This window comes from Mus musculus, chromosome 5 (assembly GCF_000001635.26).
Source record: "Mus musculus strain C57BL/6J chromosome 5, GRCm38.p6 C57BL/6J".
Taxonomy (NCBI): domain Eukaryota; kingdom Metazoa; phylum Chordata; class Mammalia; order Rodentia; family Muridae; genus Mus; species Mus musculus.
Window position 1 is genome coordinate 114,551,034 of NC_000071.6, and position 8,788 is coordinate 114,559,821.

The 8,788-nt window shown below is 50.8% G+C and overlaps 1 long non-coding RNA gene across 1 annotated transcript; it reads left to right on the plus strand.

Moving 5' to 3' along the window:
- Positions 1-255: 255 nt before the first annotated feature.
- Gm13790 lies at positions 256-8,587 on the plus strand. The gene is made up of 4 exons (XR_387591.4): positions 256-682; positions 2,938-3,014; positions 5,125-5,275; positions 6,818-8,587. It is a non-coding gene; the product is annotated as a predicted gene 13790 (long non-coding RNA).
- Positions 8,588-8,788: the final 201 nt, after the last annotated feature.

Below are 8,788 nucleotides of genomic sequence, written 5' to 3' on the forward strand. Positions count from 1 at the left end.
GAGGCCCAGGCCCTGGCTAGGGGCTCATAGGCTTGGAGGCCTTTTGTAGGGCCGGCAGGGCAGCCGCTGCCAGCCAGGAAGGGACTTCAAAGGCTCCCCTAATCCCTGTGACATTTTCTGACACAGGAGTTTGCTTTTTTTTTATGCTGCACATCAAAGCCCCAGGCTTTATAAATAACCCTCATAAAAGCAGAGGGGCCTCTAAAGTTAAACAATAAGTCACAAAGTGTGGGCAGGAAAGAAGACAGGAAGTCAGCCTTCTCTCCTGCTCTGCTCCTCCTCCTGGCTGAGCACAGGGAACAGGAATGGGGTGGAGGGGGTGGGGACCCACGGGAGGCCGAGGGGGACAGGTGTCCAGAGACCTGGGGTTGGACTCTGAAGTCCTTTCCCCTCCCTAGGTGTCCTGTCTGAGTTGCACATTCCATGAAATCATTCCTTCCCTTCTTCATTCTCTTAGTCAATCAACAAACACTCCCCAGTGCCGTTCCAGTACGAAGCTCCTGACTTGACTGAGGACCATGAATTTGGGAACTGCTGACATTAGAATTTGAGCCCTGGGACTTCCTAGCTGGGGACTTCTGAAGGTCACCATCCTCAGTTGTAGAAAGTGGCTTCAGGATGACACCCAAACCAATTTAAAGATGAGAAACACCCGGTCACAGGAAGGCTGGATCACCCCCAGGTAGGACTGGTCCCACATCAATCTTTTTGGCTGCAACCAGGCCAGTATCCCAGCACCCTGCTGGCTTCCCACCTTACCCCACCTGACTCCCCGCCACCCCCAGGCTTCCTGCCCAAGCTATTCCCAAAGGGAGTGAATTAGTGTCCAGAGCTGAGAATTCCATAACACAGAAGCCACCAGAGTCCTGGTGTCTTTGCTGCGGCAGGTCTGGGACAGCCTGACCCCAGCTAACCACCCCTGGGCTCTCTGTGACATCTGACAGGGACCCTCTGCTTGCCAGGCCCACACTCAGGTCCCTGCAGATGTCTGCTCCTAGTTAGCAGAGGCACCTTGAGAACTCAGAATCCCGTGCCTATTCCCAGAGTTGCTGCCAAGGGAAAGGGAAGGCCACCACAGAGCCTTGGATGCCGGAGGTCCTTCCCGAGGGCACCCCGATGTCCTATCTAGAAAGCAGAGATCGGCACAAAAATAACTTTTAAAACAGAATTGTTTGTTTATTTTATGTGGATGAGTGCTCTATTGGCATGAACACCTGCATGCCAGAATAGGATATCAGATCCCATTACAGATGGTTGTGAGCCACCATGGGGTTGCTGGGATTGAACTCGGGACCTCTAGAAGAGCAGCCAGTGCTCTTAACCACTGAGCCATCTCTCCAGCCCAAAGTAACCTTCTAAATCTGCCAATTATAATGTTTATGTGTACCCATCTGGCATTTGCTGCGTGCTGGTGACATTGTGTCAACATGGGAGGTGGCTCTTGCTTCTCTTCCCTTGTTACACCTGAGCAGACAGAGACCTCAGAAGCGTGAGGATCTCAGAGAGCTCGGGAGGCCAGGGAAGGCTTGTCTTCATCTTCCTTTCCTTCCCTACCAGGCCACGGGTCCAAACCTGCCACACGTCCTCCAGTCATGTCCTTCGTGGGCTTTGACATTGACTAAGGTTAGACCTAAGCCAGCTCTGGTAGCCAGTCCCCGTCATCCCGGCACTCAGGAGGCAGAGGCAGGTGACCTAAAGTCCAAGGCCAGCCTGGGTCACATAGCTGGACCCTATCTCAAAATAAACAAAAGAAGTAAATAAATGAAATAAAACGATCCCCAAGGCCTCAGGGATTGTGGGTACAGGATTGCTCCTCAATCTCAAGGCCTTGGAGACCCCAACCATAGAGAATTCCCCATCTATACACAGATGTCACCTATGCTGGGCCAGTCACACTGTGGCCATGTCATGGTGTCATCTCACACACATCTGCTTGGGCTAGGGATGCCAGGCTATTGTTTGGTACTGGGGGGAGGGGCAGTACCACTGTGGCAGGATCCCGGGATTGGCACGAACACCCCCTTCCCCTCTCAGCCAGCAACCCTGCAGCTTCTGCCGTCTCCGACCTCATTTATCACTCTGAGGTGGGGGCAGGCAGTGCCACCATGAGGTCCCTGGGGACAGCTTCACCATGGCCCCCATCTGATTGAAATCCGGGCCCAGCAAACACTCCACAGGGGAAAGTGGCTGCTCAAAACCCAGGATAAATAACACCTCGGGCAGGAGGCACGAATCTGCCGCTAATTATGGCATATCCTGATTAAATGGGGTGCGTAAATAAATACTGCAGCAGGAAGATGGATCGGCTGGCAACGCTGGCTAGGCTGGCGGGGCTCCGAGCCCCTTTTGCCCACTTTGCCTTGGTAGGGTCAAAGGTTGATACTGTGGCTCATCTAAGTGTGGGGAACATCCATTCTGCCCTGGGGGGTGGGGCTCAGTGGTCAAGGGGGCTCAGTGGTCAAGCAGAGCCTTAGCCACACTCTAGTCTGTGACTTTGTATGGTGACAAGGAATCCAGGACCTGGCAGTGTTGATAGCCTCCCTGTGACTCAGTTTCCCCATCTGTAAACCACGTTAAGTGGAAATTCCCGCATAGCACATAGTAGTGTGTAGTTCAGTGGAAGGCAGGTTCCACCAAAGGAGCCAACACTAGCACAATGAGCTGTCACTCACAGAAGAGGTTCCCAAGGGTGGCCCCAGGGGAAACCACACTTTCCACCCCTGTGCCCCCACCCCACCCCCCTCACGCAGCTCCTGGGCTCCCGGGAGACCTCTGTGTTTGCCAGCACGGTTGGTCCCAGTCTAGTCATTTCCCAGGAACAGTCACAATAGCATTGAGGGGGAGGGGCTGTCATTCTGGAAAAGTTTAAATCAATTAACTCCCTTCCAGAAAGCAGGCTGGGAGATGTAATGGGGAAATAATGACTTTTCTCCACAGGATCAAATGACAAAGACCAGGGCCTGGCAAGGCAGCAGAGAAGCTGGCCTGGTTTCCGATAGCCTGCGTGGTCCTGGGTGAGTCTCGGTCCCATTCGAAGCCTTGGTTCCCCAGGGAGCGGGCTTGAGGTATCTTGGGACTGGCTTCTGGATAGCACGCCTCGCCTCCTCTCCCTTTCTTGACCACAGCAGGCATCATTAATGGATTGGAGCATCATTCTCACCTAGGCTAATCCAAGCCAACACTCAGCATTGCTTCCCAATGGGTCCAGTTAGCATACAGACATTAGGTCCCCTCCCACCCCCACCCCGTCATGAGGCCTATATCCACCAACAGGGTTGGCTCTGCTCATCACAGCATTGGTACCGGTCCTTAAGACTCACTGAGTGTTATCTGTGAGCCAAGCACTGTGAATGCTTTCATGCATAAAATCAACACACCACCACCACCAGGCCAGGCATTTACCATTAAAGCTGTTGTATTTTAGACAGAGAGGGAGAGGTTCAATGTCACACAGCTACTAAATGATGAGTCCAGGATTCAAACCCAAAGCCCTGCCTTCCTGAAACGGACCAGAGCGGACAGAGACCTTCTCTTGTGGTTCGAGGTCTAGGGAAGAGGCCACCATCACCATCTCTCTGTACTAAGCTCTCTGCCAAATGGAACACACATTATCAGTTGGCACCATGGACAGCCTTGTTTTAACTGAGGCTGTAAGAGGTGACGGACCTGTTCAGGGTCATGTGGATTGTTTCCATGGGATGAAGTGATATCCTTCTGGTGTGTGCTGAGGGCCCTGTAGACAGGAATGGTGAGTGTGTATCTCTGCAGCTCCAGAGAGGATCCCAGGACTTGGTACCACTGTGCTAGAATTGATGAGCTGAGGTGGCGACTCAGAGCCTGGCTCTCGGGACACACCCAGGCTCTGTCGCCAGCCCTCCCTCCAGGGTGCTTTGGGATAGATAGTATCACATAAGTTCATGTACACTGAAGTCAAAATGGAGGGTTCTGGCAGGTGTGTGTGGCAGGGGATGAGGGGGGATGAGATGGGGGAGTTGGGGGAGATCTACATGGTATCTGGTGGTCCCCAGGGTCAGGTCATGTAGAGAACCTACAAGAGCCACAGCCAGTCTTAATTTATGAGGAGATACTTCCAGCCACACTCTTCCTTGCTTTGGGCCTCAATTTTCTTATTAGTGAAATAACAGGGTTGATTTTTGTTGGTTGGTTGGTTGGTTAGCTGGTTGGTTGGTTGGTTGGTTGGTTGGTTGGTTGGTTAGTTGGTTGTTGATTGGTTAGTTGGTTAGTTGGTTGGTTGGTTGGTTGGTTGGTAAGTTGGTTGGTTGGTAAGTTGGTTGGGTGGTTAGTTGGTTGGGTGGTTAGTTGATTGGTTGAGACAGGGTCTCAGGTAGCACAGTCTGGCCTCAAGTTCACTGTGCAGCCAAGGATGACCTTGGATTTGTGGTCCTCTTGCTTGCATGTCCTGGGATTCACGACACATGCCACCACATACAGCAGATATGCTGAGGGGCCCTGAACCCAGGACTCATCTCCACTGGCTGCACGCACAGAGGACTTGGGTTTAGTTCACAGCACCCACATGGCAGCTGACAACCTGGGAACTCCAGTTCCCAGAGATCTGATGCCCTCTTCTGGCCACCACAGGCACTGCACCCATGTGCTCCAAATGCTACTATATTAAAATAAAAATAAAATTTATAAATAAATAACAGCCAGGTGGTGGTGACACATGCCTTTAATCCTAGCACTCAGAAGAAGATAGAGGCAGGCAGATCTCAGAGTTTGAGGCCAGCCTGGTCTATAGAGTGAGTCCCAGGGCAGCCAGGACTACACAGAGAAACCCTGTCTCAAAAAAAAAAAAAAAAAAAAAAAAAAAAAAAAAAAAGTAAAAAAGAAAGATCAAATGCCAAGTCCAGTGATGAACTTGAACATGTTCTTGAGGCAGCTGGTAGGGAAGGACGGCTGCGGACCCCAAACGCCATCTCTTTTGTCAACCTCTACCGAGCCCTGCCAATAACTTCTGGTCCTCAAGACATCTTTCTAAAATCCTAATGTTTGTAGAAAGAATTTGGAAGTACAAGTATTGCTTATTCAAACACACAGAGAAATCAAAAGGCATTTACAATGACCCAGGTACCTGCCATTAACATTTTTTTACTGTCTCAGCCTTCTCAGATGAGGATGTCCTGGAAGCTGCGTGGTGTGCTGTGGTGTTGTAGAAAGTGGTACAGACAGCGCCAGCTACTTCTGCGGGTGGACCCCACAGCTTCCGGATTTTACCGAAGAACAGTTCATAGCCAGGATCACTGGTGGGCATGTGGGTAGCTTTCTTTCACAGCCATTTAGGGATGTGGGTGCCGTCCTTCTTTTGCTCCTATCCTGCCACACCCTGCCCCCTGCCTCGAAGTAGACAGGAAATTCTACAGGGAAGAAGCCAGCTTCCCCGTGCCCTGTGCTTACTCAATGAGCTGTTCGCCACTTTGCCGTCCTGGAAAAGAAATAGCCCGCTGGGCAGTGCTCCCAAAAGCAGCTTGGTTTTCTGCAACCAGTTTGCTGTCTCCGCCCACATCCGCTGTGGTTGGGTGCCCCAACATACCACGACCCCTAGTCTCTGGGCTACCCCATGTCCAATCAGTGGGGAACTGGCAAACTGTCCTGAGGAGTTTAACACTGCTCTACAAACATGTATTGAGTGCTTACTGTATACCTGGGCTGCATCCCGGAAGTGGATCTGGACTACTTCAGTGCAAAAGAAAAAAAAAAGAGCTTTTTCTCTTAAGTTCACCCTTTCAAATGGAAAGCCATTATATTTCTTAGCACAGGAAAGTGGACGGAGCTAAGGTTAGAAAACTGGGAAAAGAGTCAATAGGTCACTTTAAGTTGATTTTGTTTTCTTAGGATTTATGTTTAGCTGGGCAGTGGTGGCATATGTCTTTAATCCCAGCACTCAGGAGGCAGAGGCAGGCAGATTTCTGAGTTCGAGGCCAGCCTGGTCTACAGAGTGAGTTCCAGGACAGCCAGGACTATACAGAGAAACCCTATCTTGAAAAAAAAATTATGTTTAATTATGAGTATGTATGTAGGTGTTGAGTCTATTCAAGTTGGAGTTACAGGCAGTTGTGAGCTTCCTGGCAGGATTGCTGGGAACTCAACTCAGGTCTCTACAAGAGCAGTGTGTACTTCTGACCACTGAGCCATCTCTTCAACCCTGGTTTGGTTTTTTGTTTATTTGGTGTTTGTTTTTTGGTTTTTTTTTTTTTTTCCAGAGTCAGGGTCTCAGTGTAGACCATGCTGGCCTGGAAGTCATGATCCTCCTGCCTCAGTCTCCTGGGTGTTGCCTCAGTCTCCTGGGTGTTACACTGTGTGCCTGTGTCCAGCTTTGATAACTTTGTATCTGCACCTTCGGTGGGTCTAGCCCAATCCCAAGGCTCTTGGGAGAGCCTTCTAGTAGAGTTAGTGATGTCACCACCCAGAGTGATGTCGAGGTTCCCTGAGTTCACACAGGCAATGGCTGAGCTGAGACCTGACTGCTAATACCCATCCCTCTTGGCTCCCAGGGTTCTGCCCTCCTCTGTCCTGTGAGCCACCCCTGCCGCCAGGCTGATGCTGGGTTTTGTTTTCATGTGTTTTGCCTATATGGGACTGTGCAGTATGCATGTCCCTCATGCTCACAGAAGCCAGGAGAGGGTATCAGATCCCTTAGAACTGGAGCTATAGACAGTTGGGAGCTGCCACATGGGTGCTGGGAATCGAACCAGGTGCTCTAGAGGAACAGCAAGCCCTTAACCGCCAAGCCATTACGCCAGCATCTGACCACTTGGTGTGCGTTCTTTAATTATTTTCTTTTTTTCCTTTTTAGTGCTGCGGACCAGAAGCTGTTCCCACTGGACAATAGCTTCGTGAGAACAGACGACTAAGCAGGGGCTCAGAGAAATGGAGTGACTGTCCCAAGGTCAAATAGCCAGTTTGGGTTCAGATCCTACTTTGTCAGACTCGCAGTTGGGTACACGTTGCTGTCCATAGTTTTTATGACCCAGCAGCAATGGAGTAGAAATGTTTGCAGGGTGGCAGAATGCCTTCTCCATTAACCGGGCACAGTACATTTTAAGGCAGTAGAAAGTATCTCTGAACAACAGTGGGTTTAGCACACAGCTTAGCAGAGCCCCTCACAGCTGGATCCCAGGCAGAGAGGGGCAAGGGAGAGGCTCTCCTGGAGTACTCTGGGTCTGAGCTGTGAGTTGGGACTCCCCCCGCCCCCCAGGGACTGGCCAGGAAGGGACTGGCCTATCGACAAGGAGGACAGCAAAAGGGACCAATCAATGCTATCTCTCCAGGCCATGCCTGGCCAGACATTGATTTCTAGCTCTGCTGTTAACTCCCTGTTTATGTAGCGCCTGAACTTTGCACAACAGAACATTTAATGCACAGAGAGGGCCCGTTGCCATGAAAACCAGGCTACGCTGACAGCCAGGACGCGGCCCTATCCCTGGTTTATTGGCCTGCGCAGAATGTATTTTAACCTTGATAAGTCAATAACTTTTTATACTGAAGGAAATCTGCCAGGAGGGCTTAGGACCCACTGGCCTCTCCCGGTCAGAGGGGAGGTGTAGCAGCTGGCTTTAATCCCCTGGAAATCTCTCTGCCACTCACAGGCCTGGCCTGCAGACACCAGCGCCTAGCTGGGGGGTCGGGCAGGGACCACCCTCACTTCCAGCCTCTGTCTGGTTACTGAAAGCCTCTAGCAAAGTTGGAAACACTTATTGGATAAGAGACCCAGGAAGGCTCAAATTCCAGCTCCACCTTCCCATGACCTTGAGCAAGGCCAACGTCACCAAAATCTACACCCGTCACCCAGCTAGTGAATCTTCTCCATGACTTGTGTTAGGTTTGCAGATGAAACCTGGGGGTGGCTGGTCACAGTGACCCCAAGGGTCTGTGATTGTCATTTTCACATGTATGTTATAATGGCCCTGTTCCTGTTTTCTCATTATTGTCTTGAGATGGCCAAGGCTGCGGCCAATACCCCCAGTTTCCAGTTGTGCAAATTAAGGCCCAGGGAAATTGGCTATCTCATACAGGAATCTATAAGAGGGCTGTTCTTATAGGCATATCAATGCTAAGCCCTGTGTGCTTCTAAACTCAGAAACTTTAACACAGGAATAACACACACACACACACACACACACACACACACACACAGCTGCCAGTTCCTGGACTCAGTAGACATCTCTAGCCAAAGACAGCACAGCTCTTTACCTCCTGAGCTTGCCTCTGAATTCTCTTCAAGACAGAGCTGTGTTCCAAATAGAACCGTATGTCTCCAAAGGGCTCTATGTTCAAGTTCTATTCTGTCCCGAATTTGCTGTGTGACCTTGGGCAAGTGCCTTGCCCTCTCTGCAGGTGATCCACAGTGATGTAGTATGAGAACATAGGGAACATTGTGGTCTCTGGGATTCCCAGAGAGTTCTCATAACTTTGAGGAACCCACCATGAAGCCTGACTTCCCATTCTAACTCTGCCCTCTTCTCAGAGCCCCTGAACCTTTTCCAACTCCAGCAAATACTGACCTACTGACCCAGAACTGGGAAAGCAGGGTAGCTGGGTGAGGCAAACAATAAACAAGGCCACCTACAGGGGCTCTGACAGATGGCTGATGGGTAGGGAGGGCGACTTCTGGTGAGGGAGTATCTTGGCTTCTCTTCTGTTGGGATTGACAAATGCAACCTGGTCCCACTCCATCTATCAGAAAGGGGAGAGAGAGAGAGAGAGAGAGAGAGAGAGAGAGAGAGAGAGAGAGGCTTGCTGGTGAGAGCTCTGCTTGCTTCCACAG